General features: G+C 39.9%; 1 protein-coding gene across 2 annotated transcripts in view; it reads left to right on the forward strand.

Moving 5' to 3' along the window:
* The window catches only part of atxn1a (ataxin 1a), a 170720-nt gene that overhangs the window by 48210 nt on the left and 103494 nt on the right, over positions 1-19016 (forward strand). Inside the window, exon 2 of one of the 2 annotated variants that reach the window (XM_041807971.1) lies at positions 831-1030. The gene's annotated coding sequence lies outside the window, so the exon portion shown is untranslated. The remainder of the gene's footprint in view (positions 1-830; positions 1031-19016) is intronic. The other variant, XM_041807969.1, reaches the window with a different exon arrangement.

The following is a 19016-nucleotide window of genomic DNA, read 5'->3' on the forward strand; positions in this document are numbered from 1 at the left end:
TTCTATTTACCCACAGTATCTTTAGTTTACATGCAAATTTGGGCAAAGTAAACAAAAATGTCCATCAGAAAGGAAGCCAATTCATTAAAGAGATCTAAATGCCTCCAAATGACTATGTTTAAAAAACAGGGAGGACACACGCCTCAAATTGGTGTCTCAGGCGGGTAAACACAGCATGGTTGCCATGCTGATGGGGCATCGGAGTATAAATAGCACGAGTGTTTGTTCTGAATACTCCTGAGAGAGACAGAGATGGGGAATTGCCGGAAGAGAGTGAGCAAAATCAGATGTAGGTAGTGTGCAGTCTATAGGATGTTAATTTGAAAATGGGGCTCAGGCTATTTTCTAGGGCACCCTGTTTTGTAAGATTGATGTATAAACTCGTATGAATCAAAAGTGTTTTTTTTTTATATTTACACAGTAATTCTAACCTGTGAGGTGGAGTTTATTGTGTGTTGTTTGAGCTGAATGCTGCTGCTGATATTTGTTTATTACACCAATATCTTTAATGTTTCTGTAGTTATGTAGTGGTATTTTTATTTCATTAACTCGCTCCCTTTGGAGATTTAACTAGAAAGAGCCTTCATGAACAAGTTGTAAGTCACTGGAAGTAAAATAATTTTCAGGAAAGTAACACTTTGCAGAAGGTTATGCTCCTAATTTCTTAAAGTGCAGCAGAAAATGGAACTATTATTATGCAGCGATAATTGAACAAGAATGAGCAATAGTCATTTCAGGGAAGATGATAATACCAGCTGGATTTTTGAGTAGAGTAAGCACCACCTTGCAAATTGTGCTAATGCTTTCTGTGTCTGTGTGTTTCTCTTTAGGGAATGGTGACACCACCTGTAGACATACGGACGTGGACAGACGGCGCAGACACCTGGAACACTTCCCTCCCACTAGTGGAGAGATCCAGACATCACACCGGGAACAGCAGCTCCAGGTGGTTAACAGCTCTCAACTGAACAGCAGGCTCCACCCACTCTGCCTCTATTAGCTCCGCCTCCCCTGCTCAGGTAGGACTCAGGTGATTGGCTCGCTCATGGTACCAGCTGTGTTATAGTCTTATCTATGTGATGTGTTTGGAGCTCAGTTTGCCCAGTTGCTTGGGTTTGAAAAGACTTGTCACTCAAACTGTGGTACTGGCTTGGTGACAGAAACCCTCATGAATTCAGGATCCCAGTCTTGTTCTGTTCCAGTGCTTTCACACTAGAGACATACTGCACCACAGTCAAACAGCCATGGTTTGTGTGGCTGCAGATAAATGGTTTAGCTTCAGTGCAAAAGTTGAACTTCACTCAAACTCTGCTGCTGTTTATGAAGGAGTTAAGGATGGATCTTTGAAGAGATTCTCATTAACCTGACACACCAGCTAGACTGTTTTATATATCCACTACATGGATGTATGTCATATTCATCTCTCATCTACAAAGCGTTTGGGAATGTCAGAACTTTACAAAAATTCCTGGAAGATGAGTGGACGAAAAATCTGTTTGTTGCATTCATGGCAGGCTACTTGGAGACAAGACAAAATGAGGGAGTTGACATGTGCAGCTCCAGTGCTGACCTGTGCTGTACAGGTTAGTGCCACCAAAGTGTTTAAACGGCCAAGCTTATTGGTGGCTAAAATTCATGCCAAGAGAAGCTTTCAGTGTCACTCTTTTCTCTTGTTGTAATGAAGAAATGTGGTCGATTTCTAATTAAACTGCTGCTTTCCTACAGCCACATCCAAGCTAATGGCTACTGTGGCAGTAGTTGGCTCATAGCATAACTCAACCCCACCTGTATCAATTGCAAACTCATGCCGAAACATGTTGGCAGAAGAGTGAAAACATCTTTTCTGTCACGAAAAGCTTTCAGTGCAGCTCTTTTCTCTCATTTTAATAAAGAAACATGGTCCAGCAACCTGAAACAATCATATTTTCTGAGCAGGGAGTACAGCGCAGCCAGCCTATGGAACCTGCGAACTGGCATCAACCGTCACTTAACTGACATAAATAATAAACTGGCATGATAAGATCTGATAAATGTTGATGTGTCTGACGAAGAATCAGCACCTGCAGGGTGTGGACAGCTCCGTTTCACGTCTGTAACCTTGTAGTGCAGAAAGGGGAATTTTTCTGTTTATTCAAACAGCCAGTCTGCTAAAACTAAGCTTTCTATCAGATGACTGTTCATGTTAACGTACAGGTTTATAGTCTGACCACAGACGACTCTCAGTCTCACTCGTCTTCATGTCTTTTCATTAAATAATGAAAATGTCTTTTTCGATAAATCCGTTCTGAAAATGCGCTGAGCAGACTAGTTTTTTTGTTCCGTTGTGACTTTGTATCTATGGCCCGCCTATTTACTGGAGTACTGAATAACGTTTACGTTCCCTACGAACGTTATGGGATTGGAATGGCTATTCCAGTTATTAGTCAAGCTCTCAGGCATTGCTAGGGGAAGGAAATTGTTGTTTTAGTAAAACTTTATATTTTGATCACAAAACGTATGAAATTATAAATTAGTAGTTTTATTAACTATTTTCGTTGGCAAGTGACCATGGTATAAGCAGATTAATGCCCTTCGAGGTGTCCAGTTATCAGCAATTAATGGACTTCGCAGAGGCAACTGTGCGACGCACAGCGGTGGACAGTTTGGGCCTCCACGTCGTCCATTAATCCCTGATAACTGGACACCTCTTTGGGCATTAATGGCCTGATGCCAGCGATATGTGACATTGTTACATCATTACAGTAGATATTAAATTAAATCAAATTAAACTATAGAGAAGAATGATTTTTTTAATAACGCTGTGTAGACATCAGAAATGTTTCATACATGTTTTTTTGTGTAAATGCCCTTTTTCCCAGACACCTCAGAGACACAAGCTGCAATGGCAGCATGTTTAACCAAGGGGGTAAATTTCAGAAGAACTAATGGACTTTTAAAACCAAAGGAAATCCTTTGTTTGTTCTAAATGTAAAAGAAATTAGAACTAATCCCGCTTTAGGGTGCATATCTGAATGGGGTGCAGTAAGACTTCTGCACCTGGCAGGAACACTGAGGGAGGGGTGGCAGTGAGTTTAGAGATTTTGACTACATCAATCTGAACTACATCCACTGAATAGTCAGCATCCCCTTACAAAATTGATTCTTTATTTTGTGGGACTTACAGTCAGGTATTTGGTAACAAAAAGCGAACCTTAGTGTAACCCAAAATAAACATCTGTGTCTGATGCCTTCAGTCGGTGTTTAGGCCATTAAACTTTGATTCATGATTGGGAAACCTGGTGAATAGTATTCCTGTCATGATGTTGCTCCCTGTTCTCTCTTTTGTTTGTGTAGTTATTATATAGTATTATATAAGTTATGTTTTTCCCATGCCTGTCTGGTCATCCCAATGTCTCCATTATTCTACCATTCATTCACTTTCTTTGATAATATTTCCTGCTCTCTATTTGCTCTCTGATTCTTCACTATGACCCTCCCACTGATGTTTCTATACTCCCCCTTCCTCTTCTCCCCCTTTCCGTATCCTCACCCTCTGCTGTATCTATTGAAGCTGTTTCTTCAGTCTTTTATCTCTGTCTGTGCAGCTGTGTGTCCAAGCTCCTTTCTTCCCTCTGAGGGAGTCCAGGGTGAAAAGAACGGCTTACTGAGAGACCAGGGAGGAAGCCTCTCCTCTCCTCTCCTCTCCTCTCCTCTCCTCTCCTCCCCTCTCCTCAAAAGCATGAAGCATTTTTCATGGCAGATCTATTATGAATCATAAAAAAAATTAAACAAATTACACACAAGCACAACCAAAGTAAAGTCTAGAGTGTTTGCACAGATATCAATGAAACTAGAGACATTCAGAGGTTTAATTAGCAGAGAAAATACCACCAAACCAAAAGAGATCCGTCTCTGGAGTCTGCCACATACCTGCTTTTGATGAAATAGTTTCCTAGCCTTTAGTGATATACAGTTAAAGTCGACAAACAGCATCGTTACATTTTGCTGTGAGCTACCTCAGCGCTCAGGGACCTGTTTCATAACTTTACAAATATGTTTCCAAGTACAGGCTAATTAGTTTATTAAATTAACATTGTACAAATTCATAGAGGAGTACAGAGGAAGGGTGTAAACAAGAAATAAGAAAAAAATGAAAGAAAAGTAAGGTTTAGATGAAACAAATACAAGTTAAGTGCATAATTATTTAAAGATACTGCTTGTAGAATAGTCTTTTAAGTCATTTCTTCTTGTCTTATATCTTTCATCCCCATCCCTCCATTTTCTCACTCATAATCTCTATAGATCTATAAATGAAAATCACATGTTTTCCTTCCCTCTCCTTCCTCCCTCCTTTCTCTTTTGTAATTTCACCGCTGACAGTCGCCTCCTCTGCCAGCCTGAAGTGGCAGAAGTGAGCAGATGGAAGGCTGACAGTCTGGGAGCTCAAACAATGATGCTGGGCGGCAAGTCGTGGTGATCAACACATGTCAGAAAACGGCTGTTAATGGGGGAAGCACATACAGGCTGTCACTCATATATGAAGGGGGTGGATCCATTTTTGACTCGAGTCACAATCAGTTCAGCCAAAATTTGATGTTTGTGTTAAAATGGTTGGCACATGCCATATGTTTTATCCTGCATGTCTGCACTGTGAATTCTGTTGGAGATCAGGCTACAATAACTTCACAACTAACTTTGGAAATTAAGTTTTATTGATGTTAACATTAAGATGGTGCCACCAAGGCTCTTCATTACCTCCGACAAGGAGGTTATGCGATCAGCAGGGTTTGTTAGTTAGTTAGTTAGTTTGTTTGTTAGCAACATAACTCAAAAACTTATGGAGGGATTTTGATGAAATTTTCAGGAAATGTCAGAAATGGCATAAGGCAGAGCTGATTAGATTTGGGAGTGATCCAGATCACTGTCAGGATCCAGGAATTTTTCACAAGGATTCTTCACTATTGGGAGATAGGGCTAATGGCAGAGGTCTGCGCTCTCTGAGTGCTTTTCTAGTTTGAGTATGTGTTGTAAAGTTGATAAGTTCAATATAGGTTGTTTCTTTTGGAAGAACATGTCTGACTGAATTACATCACATGGCATCATATCATATCTTAAAATGTTGCATTTTATTGCATAGCATCCTTTATCTTTGGATTGTGCCAGTATGCCTTATGTCATAATAGAAAAATGCTGTATCATAGCCTGTTGTATAAAACAGCATTGTATTATACTGTATTGTAGAATAAGGATCTGTGTCCCATCATGTCACCTAAATCATCACGTAGATCTAAATGAGACGTATAAAAATGAATCATATCGTATTGTTCCGTATCATATTGTATTCATTGTACCGTATCGGGGTACAATGGGTGCATGGGGAGAACATGCAAACTCCACACAGAAAGGCCCTGACTGAGAAGCAAACAAGGAACCTTCTTGCTGTGAAGCACCAGCGCTAACCCCTGCACTGCTGTATCCTATCCTTTCCTATGCTAATGTAGAGTAATGTTCTGTATTATTTTGTATCAATTTGAATCATACTGTATCATAATGTACAGTAACGTAATCTAAAATGACATCTTATTTGAAGTAACCCTGCAGGTCTCACCCCACATGTTACATATGTTATAGATTTTTTTGAAGATTCACTTTATCTGTTGAAAGAATTCACATATAAAAACACGTAAAATGACACATTTATTTCATTATCAAATATTTTTCATCAAATTAGATTGTAATTAAATCTTTCTACACAGTGATTATCTATGGGAAAAACCTCCTCACTCTGCTGTACAGTGACGCATGTAGAACAGCCAAAAATGACGACTTAAAATAGAAGTTAAACTTAACTTCAATTCTTTAATCCCTGGTTCCTCCTCATTCTTAGAAAGTTCCCTGGAAAGATAAATGTAGTCTGGCATAAATTGTTGGAATATATTTGCTAGCCATATTGATTATTTTTCACTTATAGATAAGTAATTTCATGAATTATATGACCAAAAAGTCCTTTTAAGTTTAGAAATGAATGAGAAAATTAATCTGAAAGAAAGCAAACATCTCAGTTGACTTGCAGTGTGCAGAATTAACAGGTATCAGAAACAAATCAGCGCTCTGTTGGCAGCTCCTCTACTTAAGGAGTAACATTGATCCACTCATTAAGTTCTTCACATTGCTGCTGGGTATAAACTTTAAATGCAGACTAAACCTGGGGCATGTTTTCAAAAATATGCTCAGCTTTGATTAAATTATCGCACAAGGCTGTTATATCTGATATGCCGAGTGAAAGAGTAAACGTATTGATGTCTTGAAGGGGAAATCTGACAGCTTCACATTAACCTCGTACTTTCAGAGATTGATTTCTTTTTCTTTTTCATTTGAGACCAAAATGACTCCCGCCCACTCTCTTATGGTTCAAGTCAATGCAGCCTGCAGCAACAGCACTCAGTAATCTCAAAGACGTCAAATTACCAATTAACCCGGCAATGCTCTCTTTAATAAAGCTTCACTTCAGCCTTTAGATGTCCAGCAGTGCCAAGGGGTATCTTTGCAAACACTCAAAATAAAGCACACTAAATTTGGCCTTGTTGTTTGATATTAGAGTGCAGTAAAGATTGTATTAAATCAGCTGTTTTTATACTTAAAATGTACAAAAATCCACACAAAAATGCATTTTTATCTCACACTAGGGCCCTTTAGTGAGAAACTTGTATCACTTTGTGAGAATTGCTTCCCTGAGAGGGTTAAAAACTCGATTAAATTGAGAGGTCCCCCTTCTCCTCGCTTGTGTGTGTGTGTTTGAGAGAGAGCATGGATTTCCCCTTCTCTGTTTTCTTGTAATAGCTGTGCTCTGCTTTATTTGATCCGGGCCCCCGCTCTTATAGTAGGATTGAATTGGGTTTGGAGAGCAAGGAAATCACACACTCACACACACCTGAGACTGCCAACTGCAACAGCAGCTGCCCCAGAACGAAGGAAGAAGAGAGACGGAAGAAAGTCAGAGATACACAGGGATCTTCATAGATGTAGAGGGAAGAAAAAAAGAAAAATTGGCATCTTGTAGAGTTTTATAAAAGGTAATTTGTTGTCGACTCATCACATTTTTGTCTGATTCCGTTTTTTCTTTCAAGTCTTCTCTCTGCCTCGTCTCTTACATCACTGCTCCCCCGCTGAGACTCTCACTCAGTCCATCTTTTGTTTGCTGTCTTTACTCGTCATGCCCCCCCTCGTTCACAAACACTCGCTCTATCACACACAAACACACACATACTTTGGCCATCTCCGCACACTCACAATTAGCAAACTCCCCCGCAGAGTGTCACTGAGTTCATCCAGACTGCTGTTTTTTTTTTTTCTGAATCACTTAAAGGAGAGGAGTAATGTAGAGCTGAGGAATGAATGAAAAGCCACACACTCTGAATTGAAAGCACTGACCTTAGGTGTCTTATTGTGCTTGTGCTACATACTCTTAACAATGAAGAAGCAAAGAGGTTCTTTTAGAGAAAACCAATACTGGTGTTTCAAAGCTACACTGCTTAATAACCTAACACAAAACACCATCATGTCTCAGTTATGTTAAGACATTTTAGTTGAAAAAGTGACCTTAAATTGATGAGCCAGCAGCTAAAAGAGAGTGAACTTGAACTTGAAGCCCTCATGTTCCTGAAAACAAAGATGTCTTCGGGCTTTAGCTGTAAATTTATTTAACGAACTCATAAGGAGAGGTTCCCATTTCTATTTTTACATCTCAAGAATGATTCTCTTGTAGGTATCTGTTAATCTGCAGATATAGGGTACTATTTAGAATCCAAAGAGAGAGAGGGAGGAAAAAATATTATTAGACAGCTGCATCTAACTTCTTCTGACAATGAGTCTGTAGAAATGCCACTGAAAAAAACTACAGCAGTGGATCTTCCTGTATCAAATACTGCAAATCTCCAGGGCCAAGACAAAGATCAAGGCATTTGGGGATGTCTTGAATGCTTCCATCGAATCTCTGTCTGTGAGTGGTGAGAGTGTGGAAGTTGTAGAGCAGTTTACCTACCTTGGCAGCGCAATCCATAAGTCCGCTGACTGAGAGGCTGAGATCAACTGCAGATTTAGACTCAAGCATGGGTTTGAGCATGACGATGGGTTTGCTGAGCAAGACAATGTGGCGTTCCCGGTATGTGGGCATGCAGATGAAAGCCAGAGTCTTTTCCCTGGTCCTCCCAGTGTTAGTATACTCTTGTGAGGCCTGGGTGTTGACTAAGGGCCAGAGGCACCGACCTCACTCCTTTGTGACACCTTCTCTTTGGCGCACTTTTGGGTATCGTTGGCAACACCATGTGTTTAATGCTGATGTGCTCAGGAGAGCGGGGATAGGAAGGGTCAGCTGGTTGATGTGGGAAAGGCAGCTGAGCTTTTATGGGCACATGGCACCCTTGCCTGATCCAGGTCACAGCATACTAGGTGCCCAGGACCCAGTGGGCTGGTCCAGACATTGGAGGATACCTGAAGAGATGGGGCATGGGCCTGGCACAGGCCTGGACGATGTCCATCAGGAGGTCAGAGCAGTACAGGACTCTGGGTTCAAATCTGGCCTGTGGCTCCTAAAACACACAAGGATTAACAGGAAAAAAAAACAACTTCAAGAGTTTGTGAGTCCCTCAGCCAAATGTCTGCAGTCTTTAATACTGTCTGTCACTGTGCTTTAAGGTTTGTAACTGGTTGTAGTCGCCTCACGCATCACTGTGATCTCTATGTCAAATCTGGCTGGCCTTCACTGAGTGCTCGCAGGTACACTCACTGGCTGACTCTAATTTACAAGGCTCTTCTTGGCTTAGATCCTTCTTATTTATGAACTCTTCTTCAAAGAACTAAAAGCCATTATGCCTTGCGCTCTAGCGACATTGTTCATCTGCTTGTTCCTCATGTCAGGACTGAATTGGAGAAAATAGCTTTCAGGTTTGCCCCTCTACATGGGATACTCTACAGACTGACTTGAAATTGTCTGAACTCACTTCAGTTAAAGGCTTTCGTTCTGTCTTAGAAGACAGACATCACGAGACCATGGAACAGTGCCTGTGTGAGTCATTTTCCAGCACTTTATCTGCAATTAGCTATGCACTTTGAAAAATTATTATTTTAATCTATTGTTGTAGTCTGTCTCTGAAATGTATTGTTTGTGATGTGTGCTGCTGACCTCTTGGCTAGGTCACCCTTTTAAAAGAGATCTCGATCTCAATGGGTCTTTATCTGGTTAAATAAAGGTTAAATAAAATGAAAACTTCCTGGGTTCACTGTAGAGCTAAAATAATGTGTCAGTTTTCCAGAGCACAGCTGATCTAGTAAGTTTACATCGGTATTAGATTGCTACTTAGTATCAGCCAATACCCAGCGCTGTGGTATCAAAATTGATATCAGGAAGGAAAAATAGAAAAGCACTCAGAGAGCACAGACCTTCGCCATTAGCCCTATCTCCCAATGGTAGCATCCTATAGAAAACTTGTGGATCCAGACGGTGATCTGGATCACTTGCAAAATCTAATCAGTTCTTCCTTATGCCATTTCTGACATTTCCTGAAAATTTCATCAAAATCCGTCCATAAGTTTTTGAGGTATGTAGCTAACAAACTAACAAACCCTCCCAATCACATAACCTCCTTGGCGGAGGTAAAAATGGCTAAAATAGCACGGTGTCCCGGTAGAAGCAGTTGTCTCATCATTGTTTATGTATGTTTTTGTCAGTATAACTGGCATTTCTGACACCAGCTTGGTATCAGAAAACAATATTAAAAGCTAAAATTCTTCAAGGTTTAAAACTGACACAATGAATGCCTTCAGACAGAGATGAACTGACTAATCTCTGGACGATTTCTTCAAGGTCTTAACTGCTGATTGTGATTTTGTTCGGGGTGTTGTTTGGGTTCAACAATTTAAAGGTGTTAATTTGCTTGTATGTTGATTTATTTTGTATTTTAGTGCCATATTTTTTGCTAGATGATTTTATATTAATAATGCTCTGTTTTTAAACTTAAAAGCACTTTGAGTTGCTCTATGTATTACAGGTGCTTTTTAAATAGTCCTGTCTTGCTGTGCTTTGTGAGCAGCATAGATTTGGTTTGATGGATTTGATTCTATATCCCTTAACCTTGATTTTATTCAGAGAAGTCTTACATCCACTGTTCTTCTACTGCTCAGAACAGAATCTTTAGAAACTAAAGCACCTTTTTTGCAAATGTAGCACAAGAACAGAACAATACATCTTTTGTCTTTACCCAAATAACCCCCGAGACGGCAGTTATGTCATTGTATAGACATAAACAGGCTTATTTCTGTGTTTATGTAATCATAAAAGGGAATATCTGAAAATAAATCTGTTTTCTGTACTGAAAAGAAGAATAAATCTCCTAAACTACCTCCTTATGTTCCATACATCAGCTATATGTTTACAGAGGAGAGATACGGCGGTGCAATGGTTTCCCCCATAGGAGCTAATCAGCGTGCATACGTCTGCATGGCTCCAGCGCTGCGTCCTGATAAACATCACCGTGTGTACTCTGTGTCTTGCCTGTCAGCATGTTTGTTGTGTTAATACTGCAGCATATACCTTCAGCTATATGTTACTGCATCTATGTGTGTACTGTACAGTGTGTGTGTGGCTGCGCCTGTGTTTGTGTGCAGTAACATGTTGAATGCATATGTACGTGAAATGTCGTGTGGAACTCTGGGGTATCGACTGGAATCCAGCCATCAGCATGGAAAAACATGTTGCTGTAGGTCATTGCTAATGAGCCATACATGAGCTGGAACATTCTGCATGTGTGAGCATGTGTATGTGAGGAAATGGGGGTTAGATTTGTTGTTCTGTAACTTTTGTAGTGACTTGTAATATATAAGCACTCACTCTAAAATTTGAGTCGGATGAAGTGGATGTTTTAGGAAGAAGTGTGTGTAATTCTTCTCCGTGTGTGCCATTATCCACACAAGAGTGCTCGTCTGCCTTCAGCGTGATTAATCCACTGTCCTTCCTCACCCCGTCCCACTTTTGTTGCTCTTTTCTTTGTTTGCTCTTGATTCCCTCCTGCTTTTATAGCATTAAGCGATGAGTAATGATGAGTGACATCATCTCTGGCTGGGCTAGTGCCGGCTAATTGACCAGAGCCTTCTGATTGCATTAGCTCTTTTACCTTCAGGGTATTCCCTGTCCTCCGCCTGTGCTTTGAAAGATGCTCCTCATTGTTTGCATGGAGCGTCATATTGCTTTTGTGCTGCCATTGTTTTCATCTTTTGTAGTATTTATAGCAGGAGCAGGTTGTGGAATTAGCACTTTTTGATTGATGGTTTTTGCATCATAAACTGAAAAGTGAATAAAGCTGAAAGCTGCGCTTGCTGTCGAGCTTTGACTGCGCCTGTTAATTGCAATCATCTAAAATGCATGTCTCCAGAAACCTCAAGGATATTACAAACGCGCTACGGGGACGCTAATATGCCGCAGAAATGTCTCCGGTTATTGTGTGGGTGCTCTGGGTGCTCTACGAGAAAGCAATAAAGATTGAAAAATGAAGTTGTGCTTTAGATTTACTAACAGTGTGAGGCTGTTTCTCTCTCTCTCGCTGTCTTCTCTCTTTCACAAAAGGAGCCACCTTTTCAGGAGAGGTAAAATGATTATAGTAATGGATACCCCCCCTCCCCCACCCCTCCTTACACTCCAGCCCCTCTCTTGCCCTCCTTCACACTCACTACTTTGTACATTTTGTTCTGTGCATTAGTGCGGCCCCGGGGATGCCCTCGCTCTTTGCGGCTTAATGCAATCACACCTCCAGTGTAAGTGCACTGAGAGGGAGACAATCGAGGGGATGGATAAGAAAGCATGGAAGTTACAGAAGAGTAGAGTGGGTGGTGATCACATCAGAGGATGATAATTGCCTGACAGGAGCAGGAAGTCATGCAAATAAGATAATTTACAGGTTGTACTGCCAGGCGAGAGACCTGCATAGTTTCTTGACACAAATGTCCCCAGTGCAGTCATGTAACTACTAATTAGTCACCTTTACGACTCCTTGATTATGATAATTGTCAAGACTGAAATTTATGGAATGCCATGGAACCAGTTACGACACACCTTTGTAGATGACTTTGTTGAAATAAATGACTTTTATTTTAAACATATCAAAACTTCTATCTAAAGGTCACAACTTCAGAAAAAAAGATATTATATGAAAAAAGTTCTGCATTAGATCAAAAAACTTCTTTTTTCTTGTGAGTTTAATCTGGTCACCTCTTTACCAGGCAATTCAACACTGTGATCCAATGCAGGGATGCACGATGTTATCAGCAGTATGTCGGTATCCACTGATAATAGCTTAAAAAGTTAATTATCGTATCGGCCGATAATGTGACGTCATTATTAAGTTCAAGTGGTGACGTGCGCCAACAACAAACTCAACATGTCGGCTTTGTGGGAGAAGTTTGAGGTGTGGAAACAAGACAGCAAAGTAGCTGTTTGCATCACTTGTAAAGTATATGTGATGTTAGGAGGAGCACGACAACACGCCTTTAACACCACCACTTTAATTTGCATCTAAAAAACAGTCACCCTGATGACTACAAGGACTTTCTTAAGATAAAGAATGACAAAACTTTGTGACAGGAAAAACTCATCAACAGCCTCTACTTAAGTCATTCGAAAAAGCTAAAACATACAGCAGTGACCACCCAAAGGTAAGGAGCTGAACAGGAAAATCATTGAATTTATATCTCTGGACAATCAGCCTTTCAGTGTTGTGGGATATACGGGCTTCCGCGGACTAATGATGCATTTAAAGCCCTGATATGTTATACCTAGCAAGTGCTGATAACCTTACTTGAGCTGCCAAACTTTGTTTACAGTCACGTAGAGAAGCTCCTTGTTAAAGCTAAACATATTAGCTTCACCACGGACATCAAGTGCTGGTCCTGTAAGCATGTTGAGCCTCAGTGGATAGATGAGGACTTCACTCTTAAAAAGCCTGTCCTATACTCACAGGAGTGCTCACTCAGCAGCTGCAATTGCAGCCGCTTTTGATAACATGTTTCGGATATGGAAAATAGAGAAAAAGAATGTGCATGTCGTGCTACGTGACAGTGCGCGAAACATGGCAAAAGCAATGATGGACTTCTGTGTGCCAAGTCTCCCGTGCATGGCTCACACTCTGCAGGTGTCCTGTCTCCAGTATTGGAGTTGTGGGTGTCACTGTGTTGTTACAGAACTGTTTACAGTGAAATGTCCATTAAACTTGGTTGCTTAGTTAGTTTGTGATGTTAAAAGCAGAATCAGGAGAACTACTTCAGTTGAAGTTTTATTGCTTTTGTTCATCTTGAGTCTCAAAAATTTAAACCATATTTAAGCTCTTAACTATAGTTAGATTTTTTGCATTTAATAATCTGTCTTTTTGTTGTTGATGTTGTTGTTATTTAAAGCACTTTGTCAGGATTTTCTCAGGGGGCCATCCTGCAAACTGGCTGAGTAATTAGGAGAATCAATCTAAATTTATGAGCTATTTATTTTTTGCACAGTGGAGCTCAGTGTCAGCAGGTTATTTTGCTGCTTTTTATTACCCTCAAAGATCTAGATGGCTTTGGCTGGACTGTTTAAAATACATGTAGCATGTAATGCACATATAACCCAAAGACATTACTGTAAGTTTTTCATTAGTGTAAAGCTGTATTTGAGAAAAAAAAAATACATCCTTCATTTCTCATAAAAAATCAAATGTTCTGTCAGTTTCTAAATACATAGACTACCAATATTTAAAAAAATATTTTTAGTACAGGATGGAATTGGGGTTTTGAAAGTGGAAAAAATGTAATTAAATATCGGTATCGGCCAAAATGAGTTTTAAAATATCGGCATATCGGATATCGGATATTGGCAAAAATCCAATATCGTGCATCCCTAATCCAGTGCTGTCACACAGTGGCGCTGCCACCAATCACAGACAATCTAGCGCTATTTTCAAGCATTAACATTAGAAGCGAGAGTTAATTTCAGCTAACAAAATGGACAAAGTGACATTTTTTAAGGCAAAAGATAAAACCAGCTGTGACTCAGGAGTCATCAGCAGCAGTTGCACCTGCAGACATTGAGTTACCAGTCACCTGTACAGCCAGATGAAGAGTTAGCAACATCTGCGAACACACTGTTATTACTGGCTACCCGGATCACAGTAGGACTAACGGGACAGACCTGAGAGAAACAGGAAGCAGCTCATCCATGTCAAAGTGTCACATATTGCTATATTAAGGTAAGACCATGTTTTAATTATAAATTTCGCGGCCATGCCTTAACATGAGCTCTTTATTTTTGCTTCCCGTAATTAATTTTTGGGTGCATTTATAGTTTTGTTACGAGATAAAAACAAGCTGTCAGCAGATTATTCAGTGACACCTGACATAGGTGAATTCTGCCGCGTGAGTTGTGCAGGCTCTGGTTTAACACTTTCTGCGTTCGGTTTTGGTATAGATATGATTAATGTCAGTCCCGCAGCTACTAACATGGGCATGTGTGCTGTGAACTGTGTAAGTAGTCTACATCACTTAGTTGTGTGTTTGTGGGCCCATTTGCGTATGTATTGGCGCAGAGTGTCAATAGTATTGAATCCAAACAGAGGAGATGTGTTAGTTGACAGTTACGCACATAATCTCATTGTCCTGTCCTGAGCTGAGCATACCAGCTGATTTTAGAGTTACGTCTGAAGAGAGTTAGACATTATGACTGACCTAAAGTTAAACCCTGTGCACCAGCTGGACTTAAGCTGCTCTTATGTTATAACATGGTGTAACATTTTATGCCAGGGATGAGCAGGCACAAGTTTAAATCACTGTACGTAACTATAGTAAGAGTGGAAAACGTACAGCAATGTTCATAAAATGTGGGACCTACATGTAGCATACGATGGCAGCCCAGTTTTCTGATTTTTCCATCTTCTAGCTTTTCATTACTTATGTTGACAGATATGTTTCTTGTAACTGGTGCAGTTTCTCTTGTAACTCTAGCTGCTCTTCTCTTTGCTGCTCGAAAAGCTGTCTGATGTTTTAAGGAGCAGTTTTCTGGATGCGTGTGGTTAATCTGAGTTTTGGTGCACTACTTGCAGTGTTAGTGTCTCTCTCTCTCTCTCTCTCTCTCTGCACTTGTTTGTAGGTGCGCTCTTGTCCTAGTGGTGTCATTCATGCGCTGGAACGGTAATTTTGCATACGTTGAAATTGTCATCCTGTCGGCGCAACTGCTGTCACACAATCTGCGTGAATATAACAGTTTTTGAAGAGAAAAGCGGTGATGACAATCACGTTTATCCTGTACTCCGTCACTATTGGGTTTTGGTTGTGTTACATTTTCTGCGGACGTTGCTTAAGTACACATAAATTGTGCCTCTTCAACAGAGTTGGGCACAGTGATTAAATGAAGCAGACTTTTGTCCTTGGATTCGTGTTTGGTTTCCTAATGTGAAACCACCCTAATAGATGGGAACAGACGGAGGGTCCATGCTTTCGCACCATGTTTGCAGTCAGAAGAAGCTGAAGTCAGCTTTCAGCAACCCTCAGATTCATTTGTGCATTTTAAGAAAAGACAGCTTTTTGTTTTTGTTCTGGATTCAGGAGAAAGATGCTCCAAAATTATATTCTGACATGATACAAACACTCAAACTTTGAGCTGTACTGTAATTCATGTTCATGTACCTGTATGTAGATTTGTTTTGAAGGCAGCGAGTCAGTGGTGTACATCAATACAAATTAATAATACACCACCCATAATGACTAGATTATGATACAGGGATTCTGCAATAATCATTACAGTGATTAATGATTAATGACATCAGATTAACAGAAGATATAAAATGACCCACAAAGATAAAATGATTGATTAATGGACTAATACACCACAATAGGAGACAGTCAGAGATGTCATAGGATATGGTAAATGATAGAAGGACCATGGTAGTGATAATACCACAACACAGTGGTTTAGTTTACTTAATATGTCAAGACTATTATAATGTATATTTAGACAACCATATATACCAAGACAATCATACAATAATATTTTGATTAACAGAAGAAAATAAAATGCCTCTCACAAGGTAAAATGGAGGATCACTTCTTTGTTGTATTACCCCTAGTTAGGCATCATTCTTTAAAGGGATACTTCTTTTTTTAAAGTGGGGTTGAATTAAATACTTGTCAATAGTAAGTGTAATAGCCACAGGAGATGCTGCTCAGCTTTGTCCCTTTGATGAGAGAGAGGCTGGAGTGCTGGCAGAGACGCTAGGTTATACATCCAAATGTCAGGGTGAGTGTGTGTGATATGGAGAAAATTTTCTGTGCTTTTACGTTTCTGTCGGAAAGCAACTTTGGCACCATAACACGTATGTATTCTTCTGCCAGCAGTGCACTTTTTCTTTGGCCAATTAACTTCCTTTCACATTGTCGTCATTCATGTCAAGAACACCAGTGAAAAGTCATGAATTGGTGGCATGGTGGGTCAAATTGACAGGGAGTCTATAGCGAGTGCTGTAATTTTTCTTTATTATCCATCCATATTTGGCACCAGCTATTTGATAATTGTATCACTAAAGTCAGGATGACGCTATGATGCCAGATTAATGTTTTGTTACACCAGAGTTTGTTTTAACATTTATAAATAGACGCACAGTAAAGGACTCTTCAAAGCGTTTAAAAATAGAGAGTGACTTGTATTCTCAGACATCTTTTATGGATTGTATGCCTGGATTTCATGACCACTAACACTTTTCTTTCCCGGGAGGAGCAATGCTCAGTTCAGCAACTTCAGCTCTGAGTGAGATGAATGGGGATGGCCTTTGTGGTGCCTGGGAACTTCTTATGCTGAGACCTATACAGAGTTTATTGCTTTTTACAACTCGGCTGTATGATAAAGTGGCACCTTTCTGACCACCCACTCTCTCCCACCTACTGCTCCCTCTTCATATCTCACTGTCGCTCTGTGCGCTACTACAGCTCTGCAGCTTGTTGCCTCTATTATCTCCTTCTCTGTCTCTCTTACCTTTACATTTTCCTTCTTTTGTTTTACTGTTGGTCCCATTACTTCTCTGTTTCCCTCAGTAACACATGGCCAGCTATTTTATTTTTTTTTACTATTTTTTTGGCCAGTTTTCTTGATCTAAAGTGTATGACTTGGCTAAGCACAGACTGAGTTGTGTTTGTAATGGATTGATGCCAGTGATTAGATGATATGATAACGTTGCATAGCTGCAATCACAGCCTCCTTCCCTCTGTAATAAGTGAGAAAATCAGTCATGTTGGCTGGGAGACAAATAAACTTCCTATGTGCCAGCTGGCTATTATGTAGATGCTCTGTTTTATAGTCATGCTCAAAAACATATTAGCACTTCAAAAATGTGTTAATGTCTGAGGTGTATTTTTTAAAGTGAGATTTTTTGAGACTAGATCATCTCTATAAGTAGCAGGATTATTCGTGATCTTAAAAAAGAGCTGAAAAAATTCTCTTAAAGAGCTGTTTCTACAGTGACTTTCTGTTGAAGGCCAAAGATATACTTGCTGTTAACTAGACGTATCTTGGTGCATCATGGGCACCATGCGTCCTCAGAAAAGGGCTATATGCAGACTAGGGATACAGCATACAAGTCTGGTAGAGGCAGTGTGGATGTGGAGGAAGTGTGACAATCAACATTCAACAAATGAACATTTTCTACACAAACTGATGCACCATGTCTGCGATTATGCACATCTGTACGATGTGTCATGTCTGTCAGACCAGCTGGCAACAGATAATTTGTGTCTTAGAAATCATGTTTGAGCCTGTAAAACTGATGAAAGTAAGCTGAGTGTTTGAGTTCAACAAGTAAGCCTGTAAAATAAAAGGGGGGAGTTTAATAAAAACAATGTATGCATTTTGCATTGATATTGGTGCACATCAGAGGACTCTCAGCCTAACAATGAGTCTAAAACACACATCACAGCTACTAACACATGAACCAAACATGGCAAGTCATGTTTTTTCCTCCGCTTCACGTGTACAGGGGGAATGAGCAACACTATTACCTTTTGTCACATCATACCTGTGCAGGATAGGAATTTCTTTGTATAGCATTAAGGATGTGCATGGTTAGCTGACTAAACAGTTAAATTTATGAGTAGTTTCAGCTAATCACCAACCATTTCTTTTATAAACACAGGCATGAAATTCCAGTCAGATGCTCTTTTAAACTGTGATGTAGCCTCATGCCACTAGTAGCTGCTGTAGTTCATGGCTGATGCCTTCCCATCAGAATATTTCCTAGCACTTCGCCAGATGCAATCCTGAGAAGCTAAGCAGTTAGCGCACTGACAGAACAGCACAGTATAAACTTTTTTTTTTTTTTTTTACTAGAAATAGGTAATTAAGTGATATGTAGGCTGTCGAGGATTATACTCATGCATAACTACAAAGTGAAAAGGGGTCACATATCAAAGCACCATGTTACTCTGCACAGAGGAGTGAAGGCTGGTGGAGCTAGCTGCTAATGTTAGCCATGCTCTACAAAGTATATCAGTCTCACATCATACCTGCTCATACATGACCCTGTGATGAATTTGACTGAATTTCTCCTCTTTAGACCAGTTGTTTATATACAATTTAAATTGACGTCTAATAGAATAGTGAAAGAGACACCTGGGAACATCCTTAATATCAATACACTGTATGCTATGTGTTGATATGCATGGTTGAGGGTGGGGGAACTTGACATTGTTTTCATCTTCCAAGGGGGTCCTAAGTGAACACTCCTTACAGGTCTTGTATTTTAATTTATTTCCATCCAAGGATGCCCTCATAACAAAATAATATATCAACAATGTAAAGCAACCAATAATTACCAGAAAAATGATAATGATCCCATTTGTTTGGACCACTCGAGTGGTCTTAGCTGAGTAGTGTTTGAGTTAAAAAGCTATAATTCAGTCGGCTACATCTATTTTATATCCCTCAAGTATAAACACATTCTTCATATTCACAACTGTATTTATTAAAGTTTCTCATCAAA

Source organism: Cheilinus undulatus, linkage group 16 (genome assembly GCF_018320785.1).
Source record: "Cheilinus undulatus linkage group 16, ASM1832078v1, whole genome shotgun sequence".
In the NCBI taxonomy this organism is placed as follows: Eukaryota; Metazoa; Chordata; class Actinopteri; order Labriformes; family Labridae; genus Cheilinus; species Cheilinus undulatus.